This window comes from Pistacia vera, unplaced genomic scaffold, assembly GCF_008641045.1.
Source record: "Pistacia vera cultivar Batoury unplaced genomic scaffold, PisVer_v2 Contig465, whole genome shotgun sequence".
NCBI lineage: Eukaryota > Viridiplantae > Streptophyta > Magnoliopsida > Sapindales > Anacardiaceae > Pistacia > Pistacia vera.
The window spans coordinates 384,751-393,985 of NW_022196296.1; the positions used below are offsets into that span (position 1 = coordinate 384,751).

General features: G+C 33.8%; 1 pseudogene; it reads left to right on the forward strand.

The window, feature by feature from the left end:
* Positions 1-4,350: 4,350 nt before the first annotated feature.
* Positions 4,351-8,585, forward strand: LOC116145717 (annotated as a pseudogene).
* The last annotated feature ends 650 nt before the right edge of the window (positions 8,586-9,235 follow it).

A 9,235-nucleotide genomic window follows, 5' to 3' on the forward strand; every position in this document is an offset into this window, starting at 1 on the left:
TATAACAATATTACGAGGAGTAAAATTTGTCCTTTAAAATCATTATACACATCAAAAAAATTTGTAAATTAAAGTTTTAGAAATCAAAAGCAATTTTAAGATTATGATTTACCAAACACCTATGAAATTATTTTTAAAGTTAGGAAAAACCGATTAAACTTAAAGCTACAGCAATCCTAAACTAACCCTTATATATTCTTGGTCTTTGGTTTGGAAGACACATCAAAATTTGTACTATAATTCATAAACAAAAACCTTTAAAAGCCAAAACTCAATAGGCGAACTGGCCAAAGTAATGAAATTATACCCATCTATGAGTAGCATAGCGGTAAGGGCGAACCAAAAGGGTTGTGTATGACTTCAACCTATTGTCTCATGTTCAATCTCTCGTTGGATGCAGAGATAATATATTTACTCATGATTTACCTAGGAGAACACGATGGTTGGCTGCTATGGGACAGTTTCTTCTAAGAAATAGTTGAAGTACGCGTAAACTTGCTCAAACACCTCAATTAATAAAAAAAGGTAATAAAATTATTGCTAGTATAGCATTTCTAACGTTGTAGAAATTATGAGAAATTTTACAAATTTTCATTTATAATGTTGTCGAAACTTATTAATAATAAATCAATTCCTTTATTTTAAAAACACATATATTAAGTCCACAAACTAAGAAAGTTAAGAGTAATACTACACTTACAAAGAAATTTTATAAAGACTTTTACACAAAGTGATGTGGCAAAAAATGAATGGAATAATGAATTTAATGAGTTTGATTTTTTGTTTCACTCTTTCATTCATATTTTTTCACCTTACTTTATATGAAAATCTTTGTAAGATTTCTTTGTAAGTATAATATTATTAGAAAGTTAAACACTTAAATATGATAGATTATATATGTTATTTTTTCTTACTATCTAATATTTCATTTTGACTAAATTATTTATATAGTGGAACAAGTATCACGCACCATTTTAATAGTCTCATATTGGGATTTTATTTATATTACAAACAATTAGATAATCATTTTTAGGGTTTGACAATAACGCTGATCCTTAAAAAATATATCACAAATTTCACATCTCAAATAATTCATCTGTGACATTGATAAATTATTTAATATATAATTATTTTATTTATATGTTAATTTAATACTACGTATGATAATATATAACTTTGTTTTGTTTTGTTTTTTTTTTTTTTTTTTTTTGAGATAAGCAGCATTATCAATTGTTTATATCCAAAATCAGGTAAATTAAATTGAATAATCCATTGCGAAAATTAGATAAATATAATTATTTATTTTTACCAATTTCATCCAAATAAATCCTCAAATATTTCCTAGTTTATTAAAATATAAAAGAAGTTTAAATCTAAATATCTGATGACATTAGCTCACATGATGGCAAAGACAAGAAGATTAAGTGAGCACAAATGCTTTTGTTTCAAATTTTTTTTTTCTATTCTATCCAAAATACTCGTTTGTTTTCTTATTCTGAAAATACTATTCTATTTTATTTAATTATTTTAAACTCCTTAGATTTATTAATTTAACTAAACACCCCCCAAAAAAAATTTAGAAATTAACAAAAATACTCCTATCCACCCACATTTACCAGATTCCGACCACCACCGCCAGAAGGTGGTCAGAATCTGGTATAATGGCACACTACCGGCTAGATCTGGCCGGTAGTGCATCGATTTAGCTTTTTCTGACTAAATCCATAACCGTAACAGTCAGATCTTTGGCCCTAGTTAGGCGTCAACGACGACCAATATATGGTTGTCATTGACCATCAATGACAGCCATATCTTTGGCTGTCGTTGACCATCAAACGCGGTCAAATATGGCTGTCAATGGCTAGATCTAACTGTAGCTCTGACCTTTTTCAGTTGGATCTGGTTGAAAAAGACCATATCAGTGTACGACTGACTAGATTCAGCTAGTCGTGAGCCGATATGATGACTTAGACCATCCTTCGGCGGTGGTAGCCGGCTGTTGGTATTTAATGGGTGAGTAGGAATGTTTTTATTAATTTTCAATATTCTATTACAGGGGTATTTAGTAAATTAACAAATATAAAAGGGTGTTCCCAACTTTACTTTTTTCTAAATACTATTATAAAAAGTATGAAAATAATCAATCAAACGCAAATAATATATATATATATATATAATCTATTATTAGTATTTTTTCTGGCGTGGGGCCATTTAATTAGAGCTAGTATGAGTGTGTTAGTGTACCGACGGTTGACAAAAATGCATATAATAAATACTCAAATTTCATATATTTCTGGGTTTAAAAATCTTTTATGTTTATTTCTAATATAGGAAAAATCTTGAGAAATTTATGATCAATTTGATATTGTTTTCTAAAAGCATCCTCAACCAACATGTTTTAACATTACACTAATTGTGTATTATCGTATCAAATTTCATCAATTTCTCACAATAAAAACTAGTATAAGTAAAATTGGGGTTTTATATTTTAAATCTCATTTTTCTGTACATCATCGTTTTTAATATTCTGAATATAAAATTCAACCATCACAATATTGTATAAAATGTGCATTTTGATTTGCTTTTATTAAAATATCGTACTTGAAAACACTTTAGTTAAAGCGTTTCGAAGTTCTAACCACTTCTTTTAAGAAAAAAAATTATTTTATTTTGTTCATTAAAGACATCATTAATGTTTTTAATACTTTTTGTGGACAAAATGAATGAGTTAATACTAAATAAGAACAAGGAAAAATAAAATAAAAAAACCCCTCAAATTAAAATAAAAACAATGCAAAATTTTTCCGGTAAATTTCTATCTATTATAATTAAATATAACAAAAAATGCTTTGAAACTTGCCCCAAAAATATAAGATTTACTTACAGAATTTTCAGATACGACATTTCAGCCAAATTACGCAACTGAAAGCGAGAGAGAGAGAGAGAGAGAGGTGATTATTAATTTATAAACAATATAATTAAACACTAATCGGCGTTTAGGTGAGTTAAAAAAGCAAAGAGTATCGCTCACTTCCTTATATCTCACCTTTCTGTATTAATCTCTCTAATCCCAATTACACCTTCCATTAAATTTAATTAATAATCAATCAAATCTAACTCAAATAAAAAAACAAAACAAATCTGTAGAACCATAGAGATAGAGATAGAGATAGAAGAGAAAGAGAGAAAGGTCAAATCTAGTGGCGAAGGGTTGGGTTGGGTGTGGTATTATTTGTATTATATTTTTGTGGTGCCAGTATGTTGCCTCCTTGCTTTGCTTCTTCTTCGCTGCTCAACTTTCATTTCTTTTTATTTAATTTTTAAACTAAATTTGTACAGAAACTCGATTACTCACTCCACCCACAAGCTCTAATCCCGATAAGATTTCTAACTTATAACTCTCTGTAATTATCCTTTCTTTTTCTCTTATCCTATCTTGTATCTTACCGTTTCTTTCGATCTACTGTCGTCGCCGCCGGCTACTATGGATCCGTTTGATTTGGTTCGAAAAGGTATATGCGTATACGAGTTTGCTTCATTTATCGTTACAGATCTTTGATTTTTGAGGTTTTTTTATTTATATATTTTTTTTCGGTTATTTTTATTTATTTTTGCTTGAATTGATTTAGATCTTTGTGGATTATTTAAAGTTTGATTGTTTGAACTAATATATTTTTTTCTGTGGTTATTTGTTGGGCCTGATTGTTAATTTTTTTTTGGGGTCAATTTTGGTTTTTGAAATTTTTTTAGGGTTTTATTTAATGGCCTTCGTATTTAGTAGTTTTATGAAAATTATTTGGTATCTGTCATAAATCGATAAATTGACTCTTTTTGGGGGAAAAACTTATGCACATGTGAACTTTAGGGTTTTAAGCCTCATCGTCTGCAAGGTTTTCCTATGTAATATATTGTTTAAGCTGTTAGTTAATTTCAGAGTTTTATTTATTGAAACGTAATTTTGATTTTAACTTGTCATGTGTTCAGTCAAATTTTAACAATTGAATTTGAAATTATTACCTTTACAGTTAAATTCAGTTGTTTATTAATCCTATGTTGTTTGATTCGGTTACCGATACAGATATTAAAAGATGGAATGGGTTTTTTTTTAAGTTATTTTCTAGCGATAGTTTCTATACAGAGATGTTTGCGGACTTGAGGTTTGTCATTTTCAATAGTTATGTCACTGGAGGTAAGGTTGTTGAGTTTGTTTGAGGAAAAGACTTGAGCTTGTGTGTGTGTGTGTCTGGAAATGAGGTACTCTATCTGTGATTACTTTAATACTAAAATGAACTGTTTTGCAGTTTTGGGTAAAGTCTCCTGTAATTTAAGGTGGTTTTGGGGCACTTCTTTTTATGTATGTAGATTCCTTTTTGTTGCTATTTTAGTAAAGAATGAGCTTATCCAAGAAAGGGACTCAAATTAGTGATACGAAGTTAAACATTCCAAACAAGGCAACTGTCTTAAATCCAATGCTGGCGAGTTCATTCCCTTTTCGCTCAGATCACCATCATTTGGAAGTTCCAGTGCAGCAGATGCAACTACAAGGCTTACTACTTCCGGGTCTGTAGGAAAGCTATACTTGATCGATCAGAGTCATCTATTTCAAATAATTCTGATGAAGAGGCTCTCACCAGTATTGGCGTCGACAGCTCCCTGATGATATTACCCCGGACTTTAAGGTCATGAATGAAGATGACTCTCCAGGACTTGGGGGTCTTTCTTTGGCGGGCTTGTCTTTACATGACAGCATTGATGGGACAAGTTTCCTGCTTCTACGGAAGTGGGTATGTGCTGACTGAGCAACGGAAATTATCTCCACATCTTAATGGAAATAGCTTTGCGGAAAGATGAGATTTTCTGCTTTAAGCTATGGGAGGATCCTACCACAGCTAACTTTTTGCAATTGTCACCTAAGCCATGGGACAAGCAAATTTTTGGCGGTGATCAGCTTAGGGAGGGCATCCTTACAATGGAATCTTAGGCATGGTTCTTGAATGACATATCAGAAGAGCATGGAATGATAGATGATACTAGATGAATCCGTGGAGTTTTTGGCATCACAATTTCCTGGATTTGCTGCTGAAAGCCTTGCTGAAGTTTATTTTGCCAATGGGTGTGACCTGAACCTGACAATTGAGATGCTCACGCAGCTTGAGGTATTGTCAGTTTCTATTTAATCTACCATTGGACAAGTTTGAGGTGCTCCCGTTTGTGCAGATGTGTGAAGACGTAATGAAGTACCATCTGTTGGTTCACAATCTCATTTGATTGATCACTGTTTTATTTTTTTGTTATGCTGTTTTTTTCCAGATTATTTATTGTAAAGAGTTGCAAAAATGTGATGTTGATGTTATATTGTGATTCCTGAAACCAGTCAGAAATATTCTTAGGAGCAAATGCTCACAATCTTTGCTGGATGAAAAGACAATCCACTCCTGATACTTGCTGAAGGAATAGTTTGGTGTTAAGTATTTAGAGCAATCTGTTGTGTGCCTTTTCTGGCATGGCTTATAGAATTTTTGGGTTAAATAATGTAAAATACTCTTATATATAGATACCGTAGATTCTGGCCTTGTAAGTAGGGCCTGCATTAAATGGAGTCATTTTTTCCTTCTATTGTATCATAGCTGCTTGTGATTTTTTTTTTTTTTTTGGTTCTTAACATTTGTTTTGTGTTCTGATGGGCAGAGAAACTGTTTTATTTGTTGAGTATGTCATATGTTTTTAAAGCACAAAATATATAGTTCGATACATGATTAGCTATGTCTGCACTTCTGGATATCCTTTCTATTTAGGGCAATTTTCATTGTATTTTTTCTTTACAATTGTAGCTTCAGGTCGATAGTGGTTTCAATCAGAACTTAAACTCGAAGACCTTGTCAGCTCCCAATCTTAGTGCGATGACTTTCCTGCACTTACGGTGCCAGAGGGTCAGATGGTCCTCCAAAATATTCCGGAGATGATTTTCAGCAAAGTGGAAATCCTTATCGTTCTTCTGACAAGGAGAATTTGCTTATGTTTAAGACCAGCTCTTCTATTCCATCAAGAGGTGCAGGTGATTTTGCTTCAGCTGTCAAAAATTGGCTTCTCAGGATTCTGGTGTATGGAAGTATGATAGAAATGGTTCTGCTGATACCACTATCGGTCAAGTAGAAGTTCTAATGTTTTGGCTAGTGCTTACAATGGAAGTCATGGAGAGGAGTTTATGCTGATAGGTTACAGAATCGTGGTTCAGCTCGGACAGCTCCTGTTTGGCTTGAAACTGGAGAAGCCGTTGGTAATATTCCTCAGTCCAATGTTAATTGCATTAAACACTTTTTAATTCTGGGATAAATGCTTTCTGCATGTATATTTTCTTTAACGTTGTTAAGATGGCAGCAAATATGTATTCTGAGCTCGGGAAGAAGCTCGTGATCATGCACCCTACGTATGCATATTTTGATCAGGTTTGTCCTTTGTGTTGCACTGCCTTGCGTTTGAAATCCTCTTACTTTTGTCTCTCCTTTAGTCATTTCAGTATATAGAAACTACAATTGTGAATATCAAGGTGCATTGGTAAAATCCAGGAGGAGATGATGTAAAGTATCTAATTAAGTGATCAATGATGAGACTAATCAGTAAATCGTCAGTATGATATCAAATTGTTAGTACTTTGCAGATAATGATTTGTGGGAACCAGATTTTTGTTGGTTTGCTACAATTGGTGTCAAAAAGTTCCCAATAAAAGGAAAATCTTGTTTTTTCTCTAGTCACTCTGCTCTCTCCCCTTTCTTTCCCCTTCTATTTATTCTTGTATCAATTATTTTCAGGGACCCTTTTTTATGTCGATGTCAGTAATTTCTGACTTTCTTAGGATCGTATTATGTGTCATCTGTCTTCTGCTTTCTGGCTGTGAGGTTGCTGTGCAGTTGCCTGGGAGTTGATTATAGGAACCGTTTTTACTTCTAGTGATATGTTCATGCTTCTGCCATGACTAGTCAAATATGCTTATCAGTGGTGTGAAGTAAATATATTAATAGTGGATGCTATTCTCATTGAAACAAATTGAGGAAGGGCTAATACTTGTTTCAGTTTATATAGTTAAAATGTTTTGACATAGAAACCTGGAATTGTTTATCTGTATCACTTCTTTTTTGAAGGATGCTCAGCTGGACTTTATGAGAAGAAAAGTGATCTGTAAATGCCAAGATATAATTATGAAATGACATTTCCTCAATACACCCTCTTTTAGCATTACTGCTAAAGCTTATTGATTTTCTTAGGGGACCAACAAGCTGTGGGCCTGTCATCACAGTGAAGGTTAAATAACAGTTTATAGGAATGAACTGCTGTGGTCTGTGTCATCCTGGTTGCGGTAACTTTTTTCTACTGCACCATGTTATAGCAAGTAATGGTTTTAAATTTTACAGGCACGTCAAGCCTATCTTATAGGAAATAAGGCTTTAGCGAAGGAATTGAGTGGGAAAGGGCAGCTGCATAATATGCAAATGAAGGCAGCTCATGGAAGAGCTCAAGAGTCTATTTACCGCCAAGGTATGAAACTTCTTTGCTGTTTTTACCTAATCTTGATCCTGACAAGCTAACATGTATGACTGGTGATTGGTTTTTTCCCTGTTCTCATGATTTCTCTTCTAGTATACCCTTGTCTTTGAAGGGAATCAAAAGATGTTTATTTGTGGATTAACAGCTCTTCCATTCTTCCTTCACTCTTCTTTCAGCATCTCTTCATTTTTTTTAGGGGTTTTAAAACCTTAGTACGATTCTGAAACATTTTTAATGTAATTAATTTCCTACTCGCTGCACCTACTTTACCCAAAACATGCTCTCTCCCTCTCTTTTCATCTTTGTGGTAACAAGTTGAACTGCTTATGGTCACATTGGAATATTTTCTGCTCCAAATATATTTGTTCTATTCAAAGGGTTGTGAGATGACACTTGTCATTCACTGACTAGCTTCTTCTTGTATTTTGTTTTGAATGATATATAACAATAACATTGCTTCTATGCCAATGCTCGCATAAGCATATGCTCGTGACATTGCTTTTATGCCTTTGCCTACATGGGCCTGCTTGCAACATATCTTTCGCCTTGGTGCCTCTTCTATGCTTGTAAGGCAAAAGTTGAAGGACTGAGGCATCCCAGTATTATAATGAAAGGATGTCAGTTCGTTTGCTACGCAGAATGCCTGAGTGAAAACTATGGTGTCATTGTGAATGATGTTTTTGTATGCCTTTTGTTTTCAACCAGGTAATCTAATTGTTGGATTTGTTCTCTTTTACTGTGTTTTATGGCGGTTTCAGGAACCCAGTTGAGATGCGGAAGAGACAGGATCGGATGATAGCCTGCATGGGCTGCATGTAAGTGAAGCCATTCATGTGCTGAAGCATGAGCTGTGTTTCTGAAGCAACACAGCCCGGGCAGCAGAGCACCGTCTACAGGTTTATATTGTGTTGGAACGGGCACCACACTAAGGGTTCTCGAACTCCAGTAAGACTTCCAATTGCTGTACACGTTACTTGCTTGAAGAAGAGGGCCTTGACTACACTGAACCGCAGCCAGGGCTGCTTCGAGTTGTGATATATTGAGCCAAGGCATGACAGTGTGAGGTATAGGATTTTTTTGACAGCCATCAAAATCCATGAGTCATGTCATCATAATCATTCTTTATCTTCTGTACATGGGGAGAAGTGGAAGAAAGTAGTAAGATGTCTGAAAAAAAAGGTAGAAAAAAGAAAAGGAAAGAATGAGAAAAAAAAGGTTGAAAAATTAGTGAAAGAGAAGGTGAAAAAAAAAATGAAGTGTATCATTAAGGTTTAGCCGGTGACAGCAGAATTACATTTTGGTAGCATCAGCCCCTACGCGACCATTTTTTTTTTTTTTAAATTTTGTTAATCTTGTACCTTAATTTACTTTTTTATTTTTTGTTAAATTTTATTTTGTTCAGATTGTACTGTAGAATTGAATTACATGATAGCACAATTCATCAGAATCTCATCTCTGCTCTCGCAATGGCTGGTAGTTACAGAATATTATGATTAGGAATGGACAAAGCAGATGGTTTTGCAGATGTGTAGAATGATAAATGGCCGCATGAATCTGTTGGGCACAAAACTTTTTGACTAAATAATACGGGGCTGTTTTGATTCTTGCAAGTATCGGTTCTTTAGTTAGATGCGTGGTGCAATTTGGCAGATCAAAGCCACACTGTCAGAGGCGGATTTGCTTAAAAGGGATA